The sequence below is a fragment of the Macaca fascicularis genome, chromosome 5 (genome assembly GCF_037993035.2).
Source record: "Macaca fascicularis isolate 582-1 chromosome 5, T2T-MFA8v1.1".
NCBI lineage: Eukaryota > Metazoa > Chordata > Mammalia > Primates > Cercopithecidae > Macaca > Macaca fascicularis.
The window spans coordinates 173,852,740-173,871,533 of NC_088379.1; the positions used below are offsets into that span (position 1 = coordinate 173,852,740).

Sequence of the window (18,794 nt, forward strand, 5' to 3'; positions counted from 1 at the left end):
GAAGGCTTCTTCTTTCAGGACATAATGTTCTAAAAATAAATGAATAATAACAAAGAAAGATTGCAAAGAATGATAACTACAGCTACTCTCCATTCATTATGTTACAAAGTCAACTAGGTGATAACATAATTTATACATGAAGAATAAAAATCCGAATTAAAAATTCACTTTAATGATGAAAGAGATTGTTAGTCAAAGTAGAGTTAGTATTACGCCTAGATGAGATCACTTAGGTTGGACATTTCACCAGGAAGTACCATGGGAGAGCATAATGCCTGAACTTTTATGAAACTCTTTTTTTTTCCCAGCCAAAAATTTTCTGATGGTGTAAAGCCAGCTCTGGATACTTAAAATCAGGCTCCAAATGCAGCATGCATGCCAAGTCACATAGAAGAGGAAAACTCAGTGTTCCTGAAATTAGTTCTAACACTGGCCTCAATCCTCTGACCCCAGCCTCCTACTATTCCATTTCCATCTCTTTGTTTCAGGGCCTTCCCAGCTCTACCCTCTGGTTGCATAGTCCCATGTGGCTCTCAACTCATCTACTGCATTTACCAGACTTAAATGAGCCTTCCCCATCCAGGCCCTGCAGCTACTCAGACTCCTAGATCTGTATCAGAGGCCCTGGCCTGGCAGCCTCCACTGCACTTGGGCTCTGCAAGACGTTCTCACTCTTCCAGGGTCACCTGGGAAAGCCAGAATCGATACTGTGTGGTTTAACATTTGAAACTGACTTGCATGTAATGGCTTCTGCATTTCCAGATGGCACCTGTGTGATTGTAGGAAACTCATTTTAAGGATCACTGCTTTTTGTTTCTCATCTACAAGCTACAGAGACCCATCTCTCAGTTTGGATTTTGATTAAATAGTTATGCAGAGTAGAATACTTGGGCCATACACAAAACTTAATTAAAATAGGCCTCCACTTGGGATTAATGTGTGTTATTGACTGAATCGTGCCCCTCCTCCCTCCCCCCCCTTCCCCGCCATATTCATATGTTCAAGTCCTAACCTCCAATGTGGCTGTATTTGGAGATAGTGCCCTTAGGGAGATAATTAAGATTAAATGAGGTTCTAACAGGAGGGCCCTAATCCAATAGGACACCAGAGAGCTTGTGCTGGAAATCTATCTCTCTCTATCTCTCTCTCTCTCTCTCTCTCTCTCTCTCTCTCTCTCTCTTTCTCTCTCTCTCTCTCTCTCTGTTGCCTCCCTGCACAAGGCCATGTGAGGACACAGTGAGAAGGCATCTATCTGCAAGCCAGGAAGAGAAGCCTCACCAGAAACCAACACAATTGCACCTTGATCTCAGACTTTCAGGCTCCAGAACTGTGAAAGAATTAATTTCTGGTGTTGAAACCACCCAGTCTGTGGTATTTTGTTATGGCAGTCCCAGCAGACCAATAGAATGTGACTGTTCACTGTCTTCTCTACTACAAGCAAGCTGCAACGTGCTGCTAGGTAATACCACGCAGCCACTGCTGCTTGTGTGAGTTGAGTTGGGGAGAGGATGTTACTATGAGACCTATTCCAGAGCAGAAATAGGAAGACTGTGAATTTCATCCTCTTCACTTGTCCATGGCCCACAGCATCCAGACCCCTCGAGGTCCTCTCCTATCTTCTCGCCAAAGCTTACTTTCAGGGAGGACTTGGAAATCCATTCCCTCTGTGTGGTAAATAATGTAACAGCATAAAGTGTTATGTCACCTAGGGACATGTAAATTGAGCAGAGAGTCAAGTGTTAAGCTAAAGGGATGACAATCTAACAGTGAAATATCATCTAGCATCTTCCTGTCCAACAGTATGAATCTACTGTGAGCTCAGGAACATCCCCAGTATCAGATGTAAAGCTCTGGGGATAAGAGGGCAAAGAAGGCAATTACCTGAATTGTGGAGCTCACATGTGTTGAGAGAAACACAAATAAGCAGATTACGATACAGTGTGATAAAGGCTGTAAATGTGAATGAAGTGAGATAGGAACATAGAGCTTCAGGCTCAGGCCAGATAGGCGGGGCGGGGGGCAAGTGTGTGTATAGACATCTATATACATATACATATATACACACATGTATATTTTATTATACATATATATTACAGGTGTGTGTGCATTATTATGTGTATGCATATACATATATGTGTTTGTGAGAGTGTGTTGGTGGGTGGGTGGGTGTGTAAAAGTAAGCCCTTACTGGCCAGGCACGGTGGCTCATGCCTGTAATCCCAGCACTTTGGGAGGCCAAGGCGGATGGATCACTTGAGGTCCAGAGTTCGAGACCAGCCTGACCAACATGGAGAAACTCCGTCTCTGCTAAAAATACAAAATTAGCCATGAGGTGGCATATGCCTGTAATCCCAACTACTGCCCCAGTCTCCTGACTGGGGCAGGAGAATCGCTTGAGCCCAGGAGGCCGAGATTATGGTGAGCCAAGATTGCACCATTGCACTCCAGCCTGGGCAGCAAGAGTGAAACTCCATCTCAAAAAAACAAAAACAAAAACAAAACAAAAACAAAAAACAAAAGTAAGCCCTTACCAAGATAACAGCAAATGCTCATTGGGTAACTTAAATGCTGTGTGCCAAGCACACTGTCTATATGTGTTTAATTCTCACAACAAACTATGATGTAGAAAAATATTGCTACCCTTCTGTTTGCAAACAAGGAAGCCAAAGCACAGAGATGTTAGATTGTCCAAGATCATACAACCAGTAAGTGGCAGAACTTCTAGAATTCCTACTCAAGCAGTCTCGCTACAGAGCCTTCTCCCCAACCACTACATTGTATTGTCTCTCCCTCATCTTCCCAGGAACGCTGAAAATGTACCATATATACATAAATCCAAATCTGGAAACTGACTTTAGATAGTTGTAATTGTAGTTGAGATTTTTTTTGGCTGCAAGAAAGAGAAGTCCTCTAAAGCAATTCAAATATGTGTTTATGATGCAGAATATGACATCAACAAAAAGCAAGCTGGGACCACGTGGAACTGGAGATGGACCTCATTGGGAGCCTCGGGGACCACAGCAGCACATCCCTCTGCCCCCTTAATGCTCTCTGAGGCCATAAGAGCCCCCTTCTCTGCTGTCCTCTGTTTTAAATTTCTCCTTCTTCCTGCAGACCCACGTTATTTACTAATCACACAGTTGAAAATGGCTGAGCCCCATAGGACTTTTCAGTTCAAGGGACTAAACTCTGACTCCCTTTGTTCAAGACAGAGAATTGGATTGGTCGTTAATGAGGGGATGGATTAACGCCTGTGGAGAGCAGTTGGCTGGGGAGGCAGGTTGCTGTGTGAGTGAGTGGGGTGCTCAAAGGCGGAAGGTGCACCCACAGCCAAGCACCGTTGCCACAGGGGCTCAGAGTGGGCGGCCTTATTAAAGGAGGCTTGGCTGGGCATGTGCTCCACAGCAGATCAGATACAGCATACAAGCAGCATTCCCCTAGGGGATCTTTGCTCAAAATAAACTCTGTTTTACATGCAACATGTACACCATTTAGTCTCCTTAACAAACTACTGCCTTTTTCTCTTTTTCAAATATTAATAGCTGAACTCAATGTCCCATGAAATCTGTAAATGTTTTGTTCCAAATAACCAGTAGTGAGTCCCAGAACCAGCAAGCAACATATAATAATATGAAGAGAAATGGAAAAGGAGGTGATAATGTATGAGGAGAGAGATATGAATTTTTAAGAAGTGAAACAGACACCAATCCTATAAGGAATATGAATCAGTCCCCTCTGGCAAGTAGCACTTATAATTTTCTTAAGTTGCTGAGTTGAGGCGTACATATCTATGGGTCCCTATATAATCTATGAATGGGAAAAAATGGGCCAGAATTCATCTTATTTTAAAAAATGACATATTAATTTATTTGGCTAATTTACTAGGCTAACCATTAAACCACAATAATTTAAAATAAACAAGTATAAAGTAGATGATCCTTAACCAAAACTATAGAAAGTATCCTTTTTCCCTTCTACTAAATAGAGATGGAATAAATAAGTTGAAAAGAATTGGCTTAGAAGATGACAGAGGCCAGGCACCATGGCTCACGCCTGTAATCCCAACACTTTGGGAGGCCAAGGTGGGAAGATCACTTGAGCCCAGGAGTTCGAGACCAGCCTAGGCAGCACAGAGAGACCCTGTGTCTACAAAATTAAAATTGAAAAATTATCTGTGTGTAGTGGTGCATGCATGCTCCTTGGGAGGCAAAGGTGGGAAGATTGCTTGAGCCCAAGAGGTCTAGGCTGCAGTCAGCTGTGACCATGCCATAGCACTCTAGCCTGGGTGACGGACAGAAACCCCCGTCTCTAAAAAAAAAAAAAAAAAGTGACAGATGACATCATTCACAACATAGAATCTAACGGTTTCAGGTAAAATTTCATAAACATATATAAAACTGGCAATATAGCATCATATATAACCCTGGATTTAGTCTACTGAATTTGAATTCTGGCTCTACCACAAGCTGTGTAATCTTGGGCAATTTATTAAACTCTCTGGGTTAAGATTTCTTTATGCAAAAAAAAAGGGAAAATAATATTGGCATGAGGTTATTGACAGCCTCATAAGATAGGTTGATCCTATATAAAATGTTTAGCACAATGTCATCGCCTTACAATTATTAATAATTAGTAGCAACTCCTTTCAATGGGAAATAGGAATTCTGGACTTATGCATCAGCCAGCCATAGTTCAGCCATCACTATTGACAGACTTGCCTTTATTATTATTCTGATTTCTCAGGTCAGAAAACATCTTCTTCTGTTTTTGTTCTTCTTCTGATATTTCTTACTTCTTGTATCTCACACAAAATATGTCAGTCACAATTCTGGGTCTAGTATGGTGGCTCATGCCTATAATCCCAGCACTTTGGGAGGCCGAGGAGGTGGGTGGGTCACTTGAGGTCAGGAGTTTGAGACCATGCTGGCCAACATGGTGAAATCTTGTCTCTACAAAAAAACACAAAAATTAGTTGGGTGTGGGGCATGCGCCTGTAATCCCAGCTACTCGGGAGGCTGAGGCAGGAGAAACTCTTAAACCTGGGAGGTGGAGGTTGCAGTAAGCTGAGATCGCACCACTGCACTCCAACCTGGGTGACAGAGCAAGACTCCATCACAAAAAAAATAATAAAAATTAAAATTAATTAATTAATTAATTCTGGCTTCTAGCTTCCATTTCTTTCAAATCAATGTATTAAAAAAATATATCTGAGCCCTGAGGGTTCAACCTGGACAAGTTTCTTTATTTGCAAAAGATTATCCTCAAATATGTTTCTAAAGTTCCAGCCCTTAGAACAACATAATAAAGTATATTTCCCTGTTAGCATCTATTATATCCTCAATTTCCTTTTCAGCACAAGTCTGGACCTATGTGGAATTCTGGGAGACGTTTCGAAGCTACTGATGAAGTGGTGAATCCAACAGAAACAGATACACATGCAAAGCAGTTGTATTGGACATGAATGACCATAGGGGTGTCTCATCCTCATCGTATCTATGAAGAAGAGATGTTAACACACACCAGCCTCACAGTAACAGCATAGATGACACATGAAAGACATGAAATTTTTTTTTCCTCTTTTTATTTTTTATTTTTGTCCTATTTATTTATTTGAGATAGGATCTTACTCTGTCACCCAGGCTGGAGTGCAGTGGCTCAATCTTGGCTCACTGTAGCCTTGACCTTCCAGGCTCACACAATCCTCTCATCTCAGCCTCTGAAGTAGCTGGGACCCCAGGCGCATGCCACCATGCCTGGCTAATTTTTTGTATTTTTTTGTAGAGATAGGATCTCACTATATTGTCCAGACACATCTCAAATTCCTGGACGCAAGTGATCTGCACGCCTTGGCCTCCCAAAGAGCTGGGATTACAGGTGTGAGTCACCGCGTCTGGCCTATTTTTGTGTTTAACAAATACCTTTATTTTTGCTTTTAGGTTGGATAAAATGTCTAATGTCTAATATTAATATATTCACCTTTATACCAATACAGTTGTGAAATATAATTTTCTTTCTTCTCTTTTTAAATAAGTCCAACCTTTATTTTAAATTTGGGGGGCACATGTGTAGGTTTGTTACGTGAGTATATTGCATCATCCACCAGGTAGCGAGCATAGTAACCAATAGTTTTTCAACCTTCATCCCACTTTTCCCTCCCAACCCCCACAAGTAGTCCCCAGTGTCTATTGTCTCCATCTTTAACGACATGGAAATTTTTGTGGAGCACCACAAAATATCAGTATAGTTAATTTCATCACGTGATCTAAGAATAAGTAGCAGAAAATGTATACTTCATATTGTAGATATTTTGTACTTAAAAAAAAATCACAACACAGGTACATATCAATGAGGAGAAGACTAACTCTGAAACTATGTGATGGCCAGGCACAGTGGCTCACACCTGTAATCCCAGCACTTTGAGAGGCCAAGACTGGTGGATCACCTGAGGTTAGATGTTCGAGACCAGCCTGGCCAACATGCTGAAATCCCGTCTCTACTAAAAATACAAAAAAAATTAGCCAGGCATGGTGGCACACACCTGTAATACCAACTACTTGGGAGGCTGAGGCAGGAGAATCGCTGGAACCCAGGAGACGGAGGTTGCAGTGAGCCAAGATCACACCACTACACTCCAGCCTGGGTGACAGAGTGAGACTCTATCTCAAATAAATAAATAAATAAATGAATAATAAAACTATGTGATCAGCTGTGTTCAAGTTTTTAAATTAATATTTAATTAGCACATCTTTGTTAATCTGGGGGATTCGTTTTTCTGAAGACCTGAGCCCACAGATGCACAGTGAGAAGGTGTTGCACTCCCTTCACCGTGGTAGAGCCGAGGAAGACGGCAGTGAACTGCAGTTATTCCCCTCGTGCTGCCAATAGTGGGCAAGAGGGGTGCTGAACAAGTAATTATAGTTATGAAAAATGTGAAGAAAAGAAAGCGCAGGTGGAGGGGCCGTAGAAATGAATAACGGGCAATTAGCCTAGCCTGGGCAATCAGGAGAAACTCCCTAGGAAGTTCCACTTGAGTTGAGTCTTGGTGAATGAGAAAGGGTTAATCAGGCGAAGAAAGCTGTGGGGCAGGGGCTGTGAAATGTGGAGAAGAGAGGTCTAGGCACCTGGCTATATGATGACCAAGATGGCAACCATTCCAGAAACTGAACCTCAGTAACATGCCTGAAGCTTGAGAAACAAGGGAATAGAAAACTACAAGACGAAGAAAGAGATTAAGCATAGGTCAGATTATGCTAAACCTCAGAGGACACATTGCAGATTTTGGTGTTTATCTTAAAGAAAATAGGAAGCCATAGAAGGGTGTTTTTGTTTTTGTTGTTTTGGTTTTTGTTGTTGTTGTTGTTAGATAGAGTCTCACTCTGTCACCCAGGCTGGAGTCCAGTGGCTAGAGAATTCCATTCCCACTTTCCTGATGATCTAGTGAGGAAGCCAGTGACTTAACCCAATCCTCCAGCCTTTGTAAAATCAGGTAACCTAGTCCAGAGAAATAAGCATCTGTCTCCTAAAAATATACATCTTAAGAAGAACCAAGAGTGGTTGAAGATGAGCCCAGTCATCCATGGAGACATTGTGCCCAGAAAGCTGTCAGGACTTCCTGTTGCTAAGATGCCCAGAGTCCCCCAGTCCTGAAACTGGGTTGTTTACCTCTTCCTTGATTCTATGAGGCCCCCAGTATTACTCTAATAAATGGCCTTTTTTCATTTAAGTTTGGCAGGGTGGGTTTCTATTGCTTGTGTCCCAAGAACTCTGACACTGCCAGACAGTGTGCTAGGTGATATAAATGATAATTTATTTAATTTAATCTTTGAAAGGAAGGTATCATAATCCCCATTGTACACACAGTGAAAATGAAGCTAGTTGAGGTTACAGTAACTTGCTCACAGATACACAGCTAGTAAGTGGTGAAGTGTGACAAGGGACTTGAGTCTTTGCCTGGATGCCAAAGGCTCTGCGTGTTCTTCTTCGTCACAAATGAGCAAGGATATTAAAAAGTTTTCCTTCATTGCCACATAAACTTAATATTTCAGACACATTTTGCATTAAATGATCTTACCAGGTAGATCATTTGTTGTATCTGCTGATACAACAGAAATTTTCTTAGAAAAGCACAAAATGAAAGCAGAGAGAGATTATTAATAACAAGTTAAAGTTCTGTACATTGTTTTAATACACATATGTGCATTTAGTTCCCTACCTAAAATATGTCAAAGTCACACAACATTCTGATCTTTTATTCTCTACTCTTTTTTCTTATTTCTTTTTCTTTTTTTGAGATGGAGTCTTGCTCTGTCGCCAGAGTGGAGTGCAGTGGCACAATCTCAGCTCACTGCAACCTCTGCCTCCCGGGTTCAAGTAATTCTCCTGTCTCAGCCTCCCGAGTAGCTGGGACTACAGACATGTACCACCACACCCAGCTAATTTTTGTAAAGAGACGGTGTTTCGCCATGTTGGCCAGGGTGGTCTCGAGCTCTTGACTTCGTGATCCGCCCACCTCAGTCTCCCAAAATGCTGGGATTACAGGTGTAAGCCACCGTGCCTGGCCTTTCTACTCTTTTGTGTTCCAAATTCTTTTGTATTCCATCATAATAATAACAGTGTAATTGCATGCAGTCTTACAATGGTTTTTAAGTCTACTTGTGACTCCAAGAGCACAGTTATAGCCATGAGATTAAACAAAGGGAAAACACAACAATCAGTAAAGATGCATCGTACATGTAAGGAATTGTACTAAATGTCGTGGGATAAACAAAATAAAAGAAATAAACATTTTCTCCAAGACACTGTCTCATTGGAAAGGCAATTAATAAAGATATGAAAAACAATAGGTGGAAATGGAATGAAAATGCAAAGGTAGCACGTGACTCCCTGTGAAATGATGTTTTAAAAGAGATAATTACAAAGTCCTATGAACCCAAAAGGAAAGTGCTCAGATCCAGACGAATAGGAAATGAAGAACAGTATGCTTGTTTCTGTCCCCAAGAAAAATGTATGATGTCTAAATAACAACCTAAAATAATGAAAGATTCCTGTGATGCATTGCTGACACACACTACATCTTCATCTCAGGGGAGAATTTCCAGAAGTTGATTTTCCAGATTTATAGAAGACAACTCCTGAGTGGACACTGTAGCAACCGTGTCATTTTTCTACTTTTTCCAGCTGAACCAGTGACAAGTTAGATCACTAATCCTGAGCTTATTAAGAAATGTCACCATCGCATGTTGGAAACCTCTCCGGAGGGTTTGGTACTGTTCTCTCAGGTTGATTATTTAAGATTTATGTCCTGATGTGACAAACTGCATTTTCAATCTGTCACCAAAGCAGATTATCAGAACCAGAAATGACAAGATTTAACACACAGGTTTTCATGCCTGAAACAGCAAAAACTACAATGCATTTCACTACATTAAAAGTGAACATGATATACTAATGAATGGTTTTTCCTCTGTCACTGAATAATTATAGATTCATTCTTACTAAAAACAAATTATGTTTATTTCCCTTAAGAAGACTGTGATTAATTATACACAATTACACTTGCCTTTAATTGAACAGATTTTCTTCTTTACTCTGGATTAGTGGGATATTGTCTATTATTAAATAGCTTCAGAAAACCCAAAGAAGGAAACCTTCCTCTTCAGAACTAAAGCTGGGTTAGTAATGGTGGTCGTGGAACTATGGATAGGGGTTAACAAAGTTTCATTTTCTTGTTAAAATGACCTATGGCAAACAGAGCTAACAGTGTCTTACAGTTCTAATTCTAATTTATTGAAGCATATTGATATGCCTAAATCTTGTAAATTTTATTGGAAAAGCACAAAATGAAAGCTGAGAGAGATTAACACGTGGTGGGCTAAGGCTTTGTAAAGACAGATTCCTAAGGCAGGATTTCTCAACCTCAGCAATACTGAGATTTTAGGCTGAGTAATTTTTGTTGTTGTTGGGGATTGTCTCGTGTACCACAGAATATTTACAGCATCTACCCACTAGATGCCAGTAACACACATCCTCCTAGTTGTGACACACAATGATATCTCCAGACATTGCCAAATGTCTCCTGGAAGGGGATGGGGGCGGAGTGGGGTGGAGGGGAACAAAATCGCCCCTGGTTGAGAACCACCACCCAAAATTGTAGCATTCCTGTCTGGCCCCAAATCTAGAGGTCATTGTACCTGATTCTGCTAGATGCTCCCCAAAGTGTATAATTCTGTTGTGATAACAGAATATCCAGAATAAAGACCATGCTTCCCAGCCTCACCTCCCATGCAGCTAAGTAGGGCCGTGCTTCTAAGGTCAGGTTAACAGGATTTAAGCAAAAATTGTGTGGGGAACTTCCTGGTCATGCCCATAAAAGGAAAGAAATATTTCCTCCTATTCTACTTTCCACCTTCTTGCTGGCTAGGTATAAACATGATGGTGAGAGCCAGAGCAGCCATACCGGACACAGGGTTTGGAGCTGTGTGTTGAGTATGGCAGAGTAACAACAGCATGGGTGGCTGGATGTTTGACATGGTAGAGGTCCCATAGCATGTCTGAGATCTGAGAGAGAATAAACTTCTCTCTTGCTTAGATCTCTGTTCTATCAGCCTCTCTGTTATAGCAACTGCCATTTTCATGGTAACTAATGCACATCCCAACTACTGTTGCATGCACTAAGTCAAAAAGGCAGCAATGATAAAAGGAGGGATCACTTTTTGTCCTTCTGGGTAAGACCAAGTATAAAACAGGAGGAGCTTCCTTTGTCCCACTAGAATCTAAAGAAGCTCTAACTGGGTCTACATCCTTGATTGGAAAATTGTCATTTTTCATTGTAACATGAACAAACACCAGGGGAAGAAACTGTGAGCAGTGAGGGAGGAAGGAGTTAGTGATTCAGTCAGACCAACTGAATTCACACGGGCAATCCAATAGGAAGACAGTGTGCACAGGTGGTCTTTTCTTAGTTTACATTGAGATTCACGTCTGGACAGGTGAGGTTGGCTAAGTCCCCTACACAGCTGTTTATTTGCATGAGCTGGTTTGCCGTGGAAAGAACATGCTAGGCCGGGCATGGTGGCTCATGCCTGTAATCCCAGCACTTTGTGGGGCCAAGGTGGGCAGATTGCTTGAGCCCAGGAGTTCAAGACCAGCCAGGCCAACATAGGGAGATCCTGTCTCTACAAAAATTAGGTGGGTGTGGTTGCGCCTGTAGTGCTAACTACCTAAGAGTCTGAGGTGGGAGGATCACTTGAGCCCAGGAGGTCAAGGCTGTGGTAAGCCAAGATTGGATCACTGCACTCCAGCCTGGGTGACAGAGCAAGACTATCTCAAAAAACGAATGAAAGAAAGAGAGAGAGAAAGAGAGAGAAGGAAGGAAGGAAGGAAGGAAGGAAGGAAGGAAGGAAGGAAGGAAGGAAGGAAGGAAGGAAGGAAGGAAGGAAGGGAGGGAGGGAGGGAGGGAGGGAGGGAGGGAGGGAGGGAGGGAGGGAGGGAGGGAGGAAGGAAAGAGAGGAAGGAAGGAAGGAAGGAAGGAAAGAAAGAAAGGAAAGGAAAGGAAAGGAAAGGAAAGGAAAGGAAAGGAAAGGAAAGGAAAAAGGGCATGTTAGGTTTTACTTTTGTGGGAATGTAAGAATGAGAAATACATTATCAGTGGAAAGGATGGCCTTATGTCTGGTCACCTGTCCAACCCCATGGACAATGTATGAACCAATGAAGAGTGAAGCTTCCTAAGCTCAAGTGAGGAAATGGGTTCAGAAAGGTAGTCATGAAATGCATGGCACACAGTGTGACAAAGGGTGCCCAAAGCAGGGGGGAAATCTCTCTCCCCACTTTGGCAAGGAATGCAGCCCCAACTGCATGAAGTTTCTAGTTCCTCCATGGTGACAACCAGAGGACCAGAGCAGAAGCTTAGGGGAGGGGAGGGCCCTGCAGACAACATTGTACCTCACAACGACCTGCAGAGAACAATGGTGTTGAGCAGTGGGACTGGACTTTGCTTATAAGCACAAGTGAGATACCCCATAGGAACACCCAGAAATACTTTAGGATGGAGGACATTACAACAGGATGTGGCCATGCATCATCGGGGGAAGCCTTAAGCCGGCAAAATTTGCCCATTAATGTTGACGGTCCCCTGTGGCAGATAATAGTGAATTCCTGACCCAATCAGCATTCCAAGGCCCTTCTCCCTACCATGTTGTTCCAGCCATGAGGGGATGTGAGGCAGTGTTCTGGGCAATGTGACCAAAACAGAACACTAGTGGTGTTTCTGGAAAAAAAAAAAAAAAAATTTTTTTTCTGTGATACAAACACTGCCTTTTCTCCTTCTGTCTTCTTCCTGGAGGAATGTGGACGTGATTCCTGAAGCAGCAGCAGCAGTAGCCACCTTTAAGCCTCCGTAGCCACTGATTTCTGCACTTCTTGTTCTGTGAGGAAAACAGCCCCATGTGCTTAAATGGCTGTATAGAGTTTTCTATCACTTGCATTGCTAACTGATACATGGCTACAGGCTGATAAGAGCGGGGGAAATTTATATTACAACAAATGTTGCTGTGTCATCTCTCCTGAAAAAGCTGTCTGAGGCTCATATGCAAGACAAATATCTCCTTTCACATACTTTGCCTAGTCTATATGTGGCCTTTGTCATCTCACAATGTTTTCATGTTCACTTACTCATCTAAAAAAGTTGGTTACTGGCAAGGATGCCGGAAAACTGGACCCCTCCTATACTGCTGGTGGAAGTATAAAATGTACATCTACTCTGGAAAATTTCTTGACAGTTTTTCATAAAACTAAATCTGCATTTGCCACATAACCTAGCAATCATATCCTCTTGGGCATTTATCCCAGAGAAATTGAAAACTTATGTTCATGCACACAGAGAATAAATCTGTACATGAATGCTGATAGTAGCTTTATTTGTAATAGCAAAAAAACTGTGAACAATCCCAATGTCTTTCAAAGGGCGAATGGTTAAGCAAACTCTGGCATATCCATACAGTGGAATACTATTCAGCCATGCAAAGGAATGAACTATGGATACATGTGACAAACTGGATGGGTCTTAAGGACATTATGCTGGGTGAAAAAGTCAATCTCAAAAGGTTACATACTATATGATTCCATTTATAGAACATCCTAGAAATGACAAAAGTGTAGAGATGGAGAACAGATTAGTGGTTGCCAGGGATTATGAACAGGGGAGGGAGGGAGGATGCAAAGGGGTAGAATGAGGGAGTTCCTTTGTGCTGACGGAACAATTCTGTATCCTAATTGTTGTGTTAGCTACAACAGTAATGGTGTACCGATCTATAACTGGGGTCAAATTGCATAGAACTATAAATAAACACACACACACACACGTGCATGTAAAAATTGGTGAACACAGAGTAAGGTCTACATTCTAGTTACTAGTGTTATTCCATGCCAGGTTATTGGTTTTAATATGGTACTATGGTTATATAAGATGTCACCACTAGGGGAAGATGGGCGACAAGTACATGGAACTCTATGTGTAAGCGTTGCAGCTTTCTGTGAGCCCATACATATTTCAAAATAAAGGGTTTTTAAAAAAAAAAGTCAGCCTTAATAATCAGAAAAAAGGAATAACTGACGACCCAGAGTATCTTTTCTGAATAAAATCTATAATCATTTTCCTTCAAATTTCTCATATGATTTTAAGCTTGATAGATATTTTGCCTCATTAAAATTAACGTGACATGGCCAGGTGTGGTGGCTCATGCCTGTAATCCCAGCACTTTGGGAGGTAGAGGTTGGAGGCGGATCACGGGGTCAGGAGTTCAAGACCAGCCTGGCCAACATAGTAAAACCCTGTCTCTACTAGCAATACAAAAATCAGCCGGGTGTAGTGGAACGCACCTTAAGCCCCAGCTACTCAGGAGGCTGAGGCAGGAGAGTCGCTTGAACCCAGGAGGCAGAGGTTGCAGTGAGCCAAGATGGCACAACTGCACTCCAGCCTGGGTGACAGAGTGAGACCCCATCTCAAAAAAAAACACCAAAACCAAAACAAACAAACAAAAAAATTAATATGACATAACCACAGAAAGAAAGAAAAAAAGTTTGGTTTGGGGTAAGAAAGTAGAGAACAATATCCTTTGGTCTTAGAAATGAATGGTAATGAAAAAACAAACATAGTTTCACAAATTTCTACTTAGAAAAGAGAACTTTTTAAGAGCCTTCTTCTTCTTCTTCTTTTTTTTTTTTTTAAATTTGGTGGGGCAGCACGGCGAGTGTTGTTTTTTAGCTGGGCATGGTGGTGTGAGCCTGTGGTCCAGGCAACTGGGGAGGCTGAGGTGGGAGGATTGCTTAAGACAAGGAGATGGAGGCTGCAGTGAGCCATGATTGTGCCACTGCATTCCAGCCTGGGTGACAGAGCAAGACTGTCTCAAAAAAAAAGAGTCTTGATCAAGTATAAGCAATGGGTCAAAAAATACGGTAACTATAAATACAGTGCAGATGTGAATTTTTAAGTCAGTAACATTGTTTGAAGACATGTTGATCCAGTTACCTTTTACGGTCCAAAGAAAGACTCTCTGTCACCCACCACACAATTAGTCATTTTTTCCACCTCTCTTGAGAAAAAAAGGTGAAATTAACAAATTGTGACTATTAAGCAAGTTATACCTATGCCACATGCAATTTTCCCAGAAAGACAAATTGTACAGGAAATGCTTGCAAAGTTCTTACACAAACTCTCTTGGAAGAGAATAAAAGAGCAGCTGTGCGTTGAGCCCCGCTGGTTGTCTGAAATGAGGTGGTGAGCCACCATTGAGTGTATCAGTTACCTTTGAATATTACTACCGTTCTCATTTTCATCTAGAGGGTAATAAAAGGTGTCAGAAAGTTTTTGCTTTTTGAAGCAGTCATCTGCTTATTTCTAGAAGTAACTGTAGATTAGTGACTAAATCCCCAAATCAAATAAAAAAAGGAGTCCAGATTGCTAGAACTTTTGAAAGAATTACTGCAGCATAAGCAGCTGTGGGTGTTATATAAATGTGTAGCATTATCTTGGGTAGCATTCACAGGGCCCAGCAGAAAAACTGGTTTTGGTCATCTTTGTCCTGAAGCTTCAGACCCATTACTTATTTAAAAAAAAAAAAAAAAAAAAAAAAAGATGTAAGCTACACAGGGAAGGCAGACATCCTGATTTTGACAAAGCCCAAATATGTTCATGAACAACTCTCACGTTTTAAAATTTTATCTGTGACCTCTGGTAATTCGCAAACATGCAGAGACATGGAAAACATTCTGGAAGCACTAACTGGATTACACAAATTGAAAACTTGCATATATCTTCCCTCCGAACATGACCTACCAATATCAGACCCACATTAAAACCATGGCAAATAGTGGCCACTAAATGAATTCCTGAGTAAATGAGATTTCACCAAAACTTCTAGTTTATACTTTCAGTTTAAAATATATCTGGGGGTTATTATATCATTAAATTCAAATTTCAATGGTAATTTTCAGAAAATGTGAAATGCCAGAAGATACATCACAATTATTCGGAGTTATTTTTATAAGGATTAAACCTCTGGGGGGAAAGGAGAGAGCTATTTAGGGGGTTTGTTTATTTATCTGCAGTAGAATTGAATTTTTTAAAAAAGCAAAAAGCTGAATGATGACATCAATCTAAGGGCCTAAGGTATCCAGCTGTTGGGAAAGACTGGGTCGGGGAAGATTGTAATTGTGACCATAATTCATATTGTACACATTGGTCAATTTCTTTAACAGTGGCTGCAGAAAATGTCAAAGCTCAATTTTTTTTTTCTCCTCCAACTCTTTGATATTTTGCTGTGTGACTCACGTCCTGTAGTAACTTCTGGCTGACTTGAAAGCCTTTCTAGGACATCAATTCTCAGGGCTCAATTTTCTCTATCAGATTGTTGCAAATAAATCTCATTTTATATCTCAGCTCATAAGAGCAGTGAAAATGCTTTACTGTGTCTCTGCTTTATATTGCTGTGTTTAACGCTACAGCTGAGGACTTGATTGTCCCTCTAAGAGACACCTAAGATGGGAATGTGACTTCCCTTCCCCCATCCCTCGGCTCCCAGTGACAACTGAGCATGAAGCTAGTAAATCATCGTCATAATTGTCTAGACCTATCCAGTCAACTGGCTTAATGAGACGGGAAGTAGGTTGCTGAGAAAGAGGAATGACATTTTAACAAGACGACTCGAATCAAACTGTAATTTATCCTTCACAACACCTTTAATTTTTCTGGAAAGTTATCAGAAGCAAAATCGCCATTTTGAAGATGCCAAACGCGGCTTAACCCTTTTCAATCACTTCATTAAATCAACAGAAGTAGATAAAGCATTCTTAAAATATTTGCAAATATATGCTAGCAAAATTCCATCTAACTACCTCATTATCTGGTAGTTTCGTAGCATTTGAGTTTTAAAATATTGTCTTTGAAAAGACAGAAGTTCAAAACTGCGTTTTTCTGCAAGACAATTCCGTACTTGCATTTCCGCCTTCTGCTAAGAAATTGGCTGGACCTGAGCTTTGTGTTCACTGCCTCCAAACCTTGGTAAATATTTGCAAACCCCTGGCAGTCCAGCAGCCCCAAGCCCGCTGGGGGATGTGTTCCGATTCAGAAACGAAGTGAAATGTTTCTCAGGGGATCACCCTTGTAGCAGTTTCTGCAGGCACCCCTGGGGATGGGCCACCACTCGCACCCTGGAGGGGCATCCTGGAAAGCACCCGGGAATGTGAGAGCTTGGCAGCGGCTGGGCTTGCTCCTTCCTTGATTCATGGCAGCTTTGTATTGTCCAGTTTCTGACCTCCATGTAGATTAGGACTGAGTAGAAAAAAATTGAAATCACAAATCCTTCTCTTAGTTCTCCCTTGATTTTTTGTTTGAAAGCTCTGCCTTGCTGGCCAGGTGCGGTGGCTCATGCCTGTAATCCCAGCACTTTAGGAGGCTGAGGCGGGCAGATCACAAGGTTAGGAGTTCAAGACCAGCCTCGCCAATATGGTGAAACACCATCTCTACTAAAACTGCAAAAATTAGCTGGGCGTGGTGGTGCGCACCTGTAGTCCCAGCTACTCCGGAGACTGAGGCAGAAGACTCGCTTGAACCCGAGAGGCAGAGGTTGCAGTGAGCCGAGATCACACCACTGCACTCCAGCCTGGGTGACAGAGAGAGACTCCATCTAGAAAAAAAAAAAAAAAGAAAGGCTTTGCCTGTGCTTTGTTTTTACTTGAACCCTTTAGAGCCGAGGCCTGAGATCACAGCAGGGCTGGGGCCCACCTGTTTCCTTATACTTCCTCACCTTGTCTTTTCTTCCTTTCCTTCATCCTAACTTATTTTTCATCCCTTTTTCCATTTCCTCTTCCTTCTTTATCCCCTCTCTCTCCTCTTTCCTTTCTTCCTCCTTCTTTCTTTTCTTACCCTCTTCCTTTGTTCCTCCCTTTCTTCTTCCCTTTCCTCCTTCCTTTCTTTCCTTCTTCCCTTTCTCCCTTCTTCCTTCTCTTTCTTCCTTCCTCCCTTTCTCTTTCCTTCCTCCTTCTCGTTCTTCTTCCTTCTCTTCTTTTCTCCCTTCCTTCCCCTCTTCCTTCTTCCTTTTCCCTTCCTTCCTTCTTTCTTTTCCCTTCCTTCCTTCTTCCCTCTGTTCCTTCTTCTTTGGGTATCTCAGCTTCACAGAGACCCTCCCTCTTGCTCTCTGAAATGCCTGCTGGCCCTTGAGTTAAATGTAAGTTCTAAAACTTACATTTTCAGGTACTTCCCTGAATCTTGTACTTGCACTTCTCTGATCAGGTACTTCCCTTGAATCTTGTCAGTCAGGATTTTGCTGCTCTTTAAAGCCTACATTTCTGCCACGCTGTTGAGGAGATTTAAAGGGTGCTCTGTGCTGGCATGAAAATGTGCATCCTCCCTGCAGCCTTTGCTTTAAGCAAGAGGCAAGCACTGAGTTGGGGTAGCCCTCAGTTGGTATCCTGAAAGGGAGTGGTCTAGGAATGTGTGTTCCATGCACCTGCTACCTACACTGGCAATAGGTTTATTTGCCCATGATTTTGACTTAAAAAAGAAAATTTCAAACACAGAAGTAAGTAGACTAAACAGTAACTGTATTAGGCTTGTCCTCACTGATTTCCTCTTCACAACCACTCTATAGGCACTACTATTATGCTCAATTTACACCTGTGGAAACAGAGGCACAGATAGGCTAAACACACCCCCAGTGATGCACAGCTGGTCTGTGTCAGGGCCAGGATTTGAAAGCCAGGTGGCCTGGCTCTGGAGCTCTGCCTAGAACCACTATTCTACAACGCTTCTGTCAGTAAAAGGAAACACAGGACATGTTTGGAGGGTTTTCATACACATATAGGATGACACTGTTCATATTATTCTGACATTTAAAAATCATATCTCGGCCAGGCGCAGTGGCTCACACCTGTAATCCCAGCACTTTGGGAGGCCAACGAGGACGGATCACAAGGTCAGGAGATCAAGACCATCCTGGCTAACACGGTGACACCCCGTCTCTACTAAAAAAATACAAAAAATTAGCCGGGCGTGGTGGCAGGCGCCTGTAGTCCCAGCTACTCGGGAGGCTGAGGCAGGAGAACAGCGTGAACCTGGGAGGTGGAGCTTGCAGTGAGCTGAGATCGCGCCACTGCACTCCAGCCTGGGTGACACAGCAAGATTCCGTCTCCAAAAAAAAAAGAAAAGAAAAATCATTTCTCAGCCAGGTGTGGTAGCCCACACCTATAGTCCTAGCACTTTGGGAAACTCCTGGCTTGAGGCCAGGAGTTCCAGACCAGCC

The 18,794-nt window shown here is 42.1% G+C and overlaps 1 long non-coding RNA gene across 3 annotated transcripts in view; it reads right to left on the bottom strand.

Moving 5' to 3' along the window:
* Window positions 1-4,719: 4,719 nt before the first annotated feature.
* LOC135971038 (uncharacterized) overlaps window positions 4,720-18,794 on the bottom strand; it is a 54,375-nt gene continuing 40,300 nt past the window's right edge. For all 3 annotated transcript variants that reach the window (XR_012435204.1, XR_012435209.1, XR_012435207.1), the window contains one exon: window positions 4,720-4,949. This is a non-coding gene — a long non-coding RNA (uncharacterized lncRNA). The remainder of the gene's footprint in view (window positions 4,950-18,794) is intronic.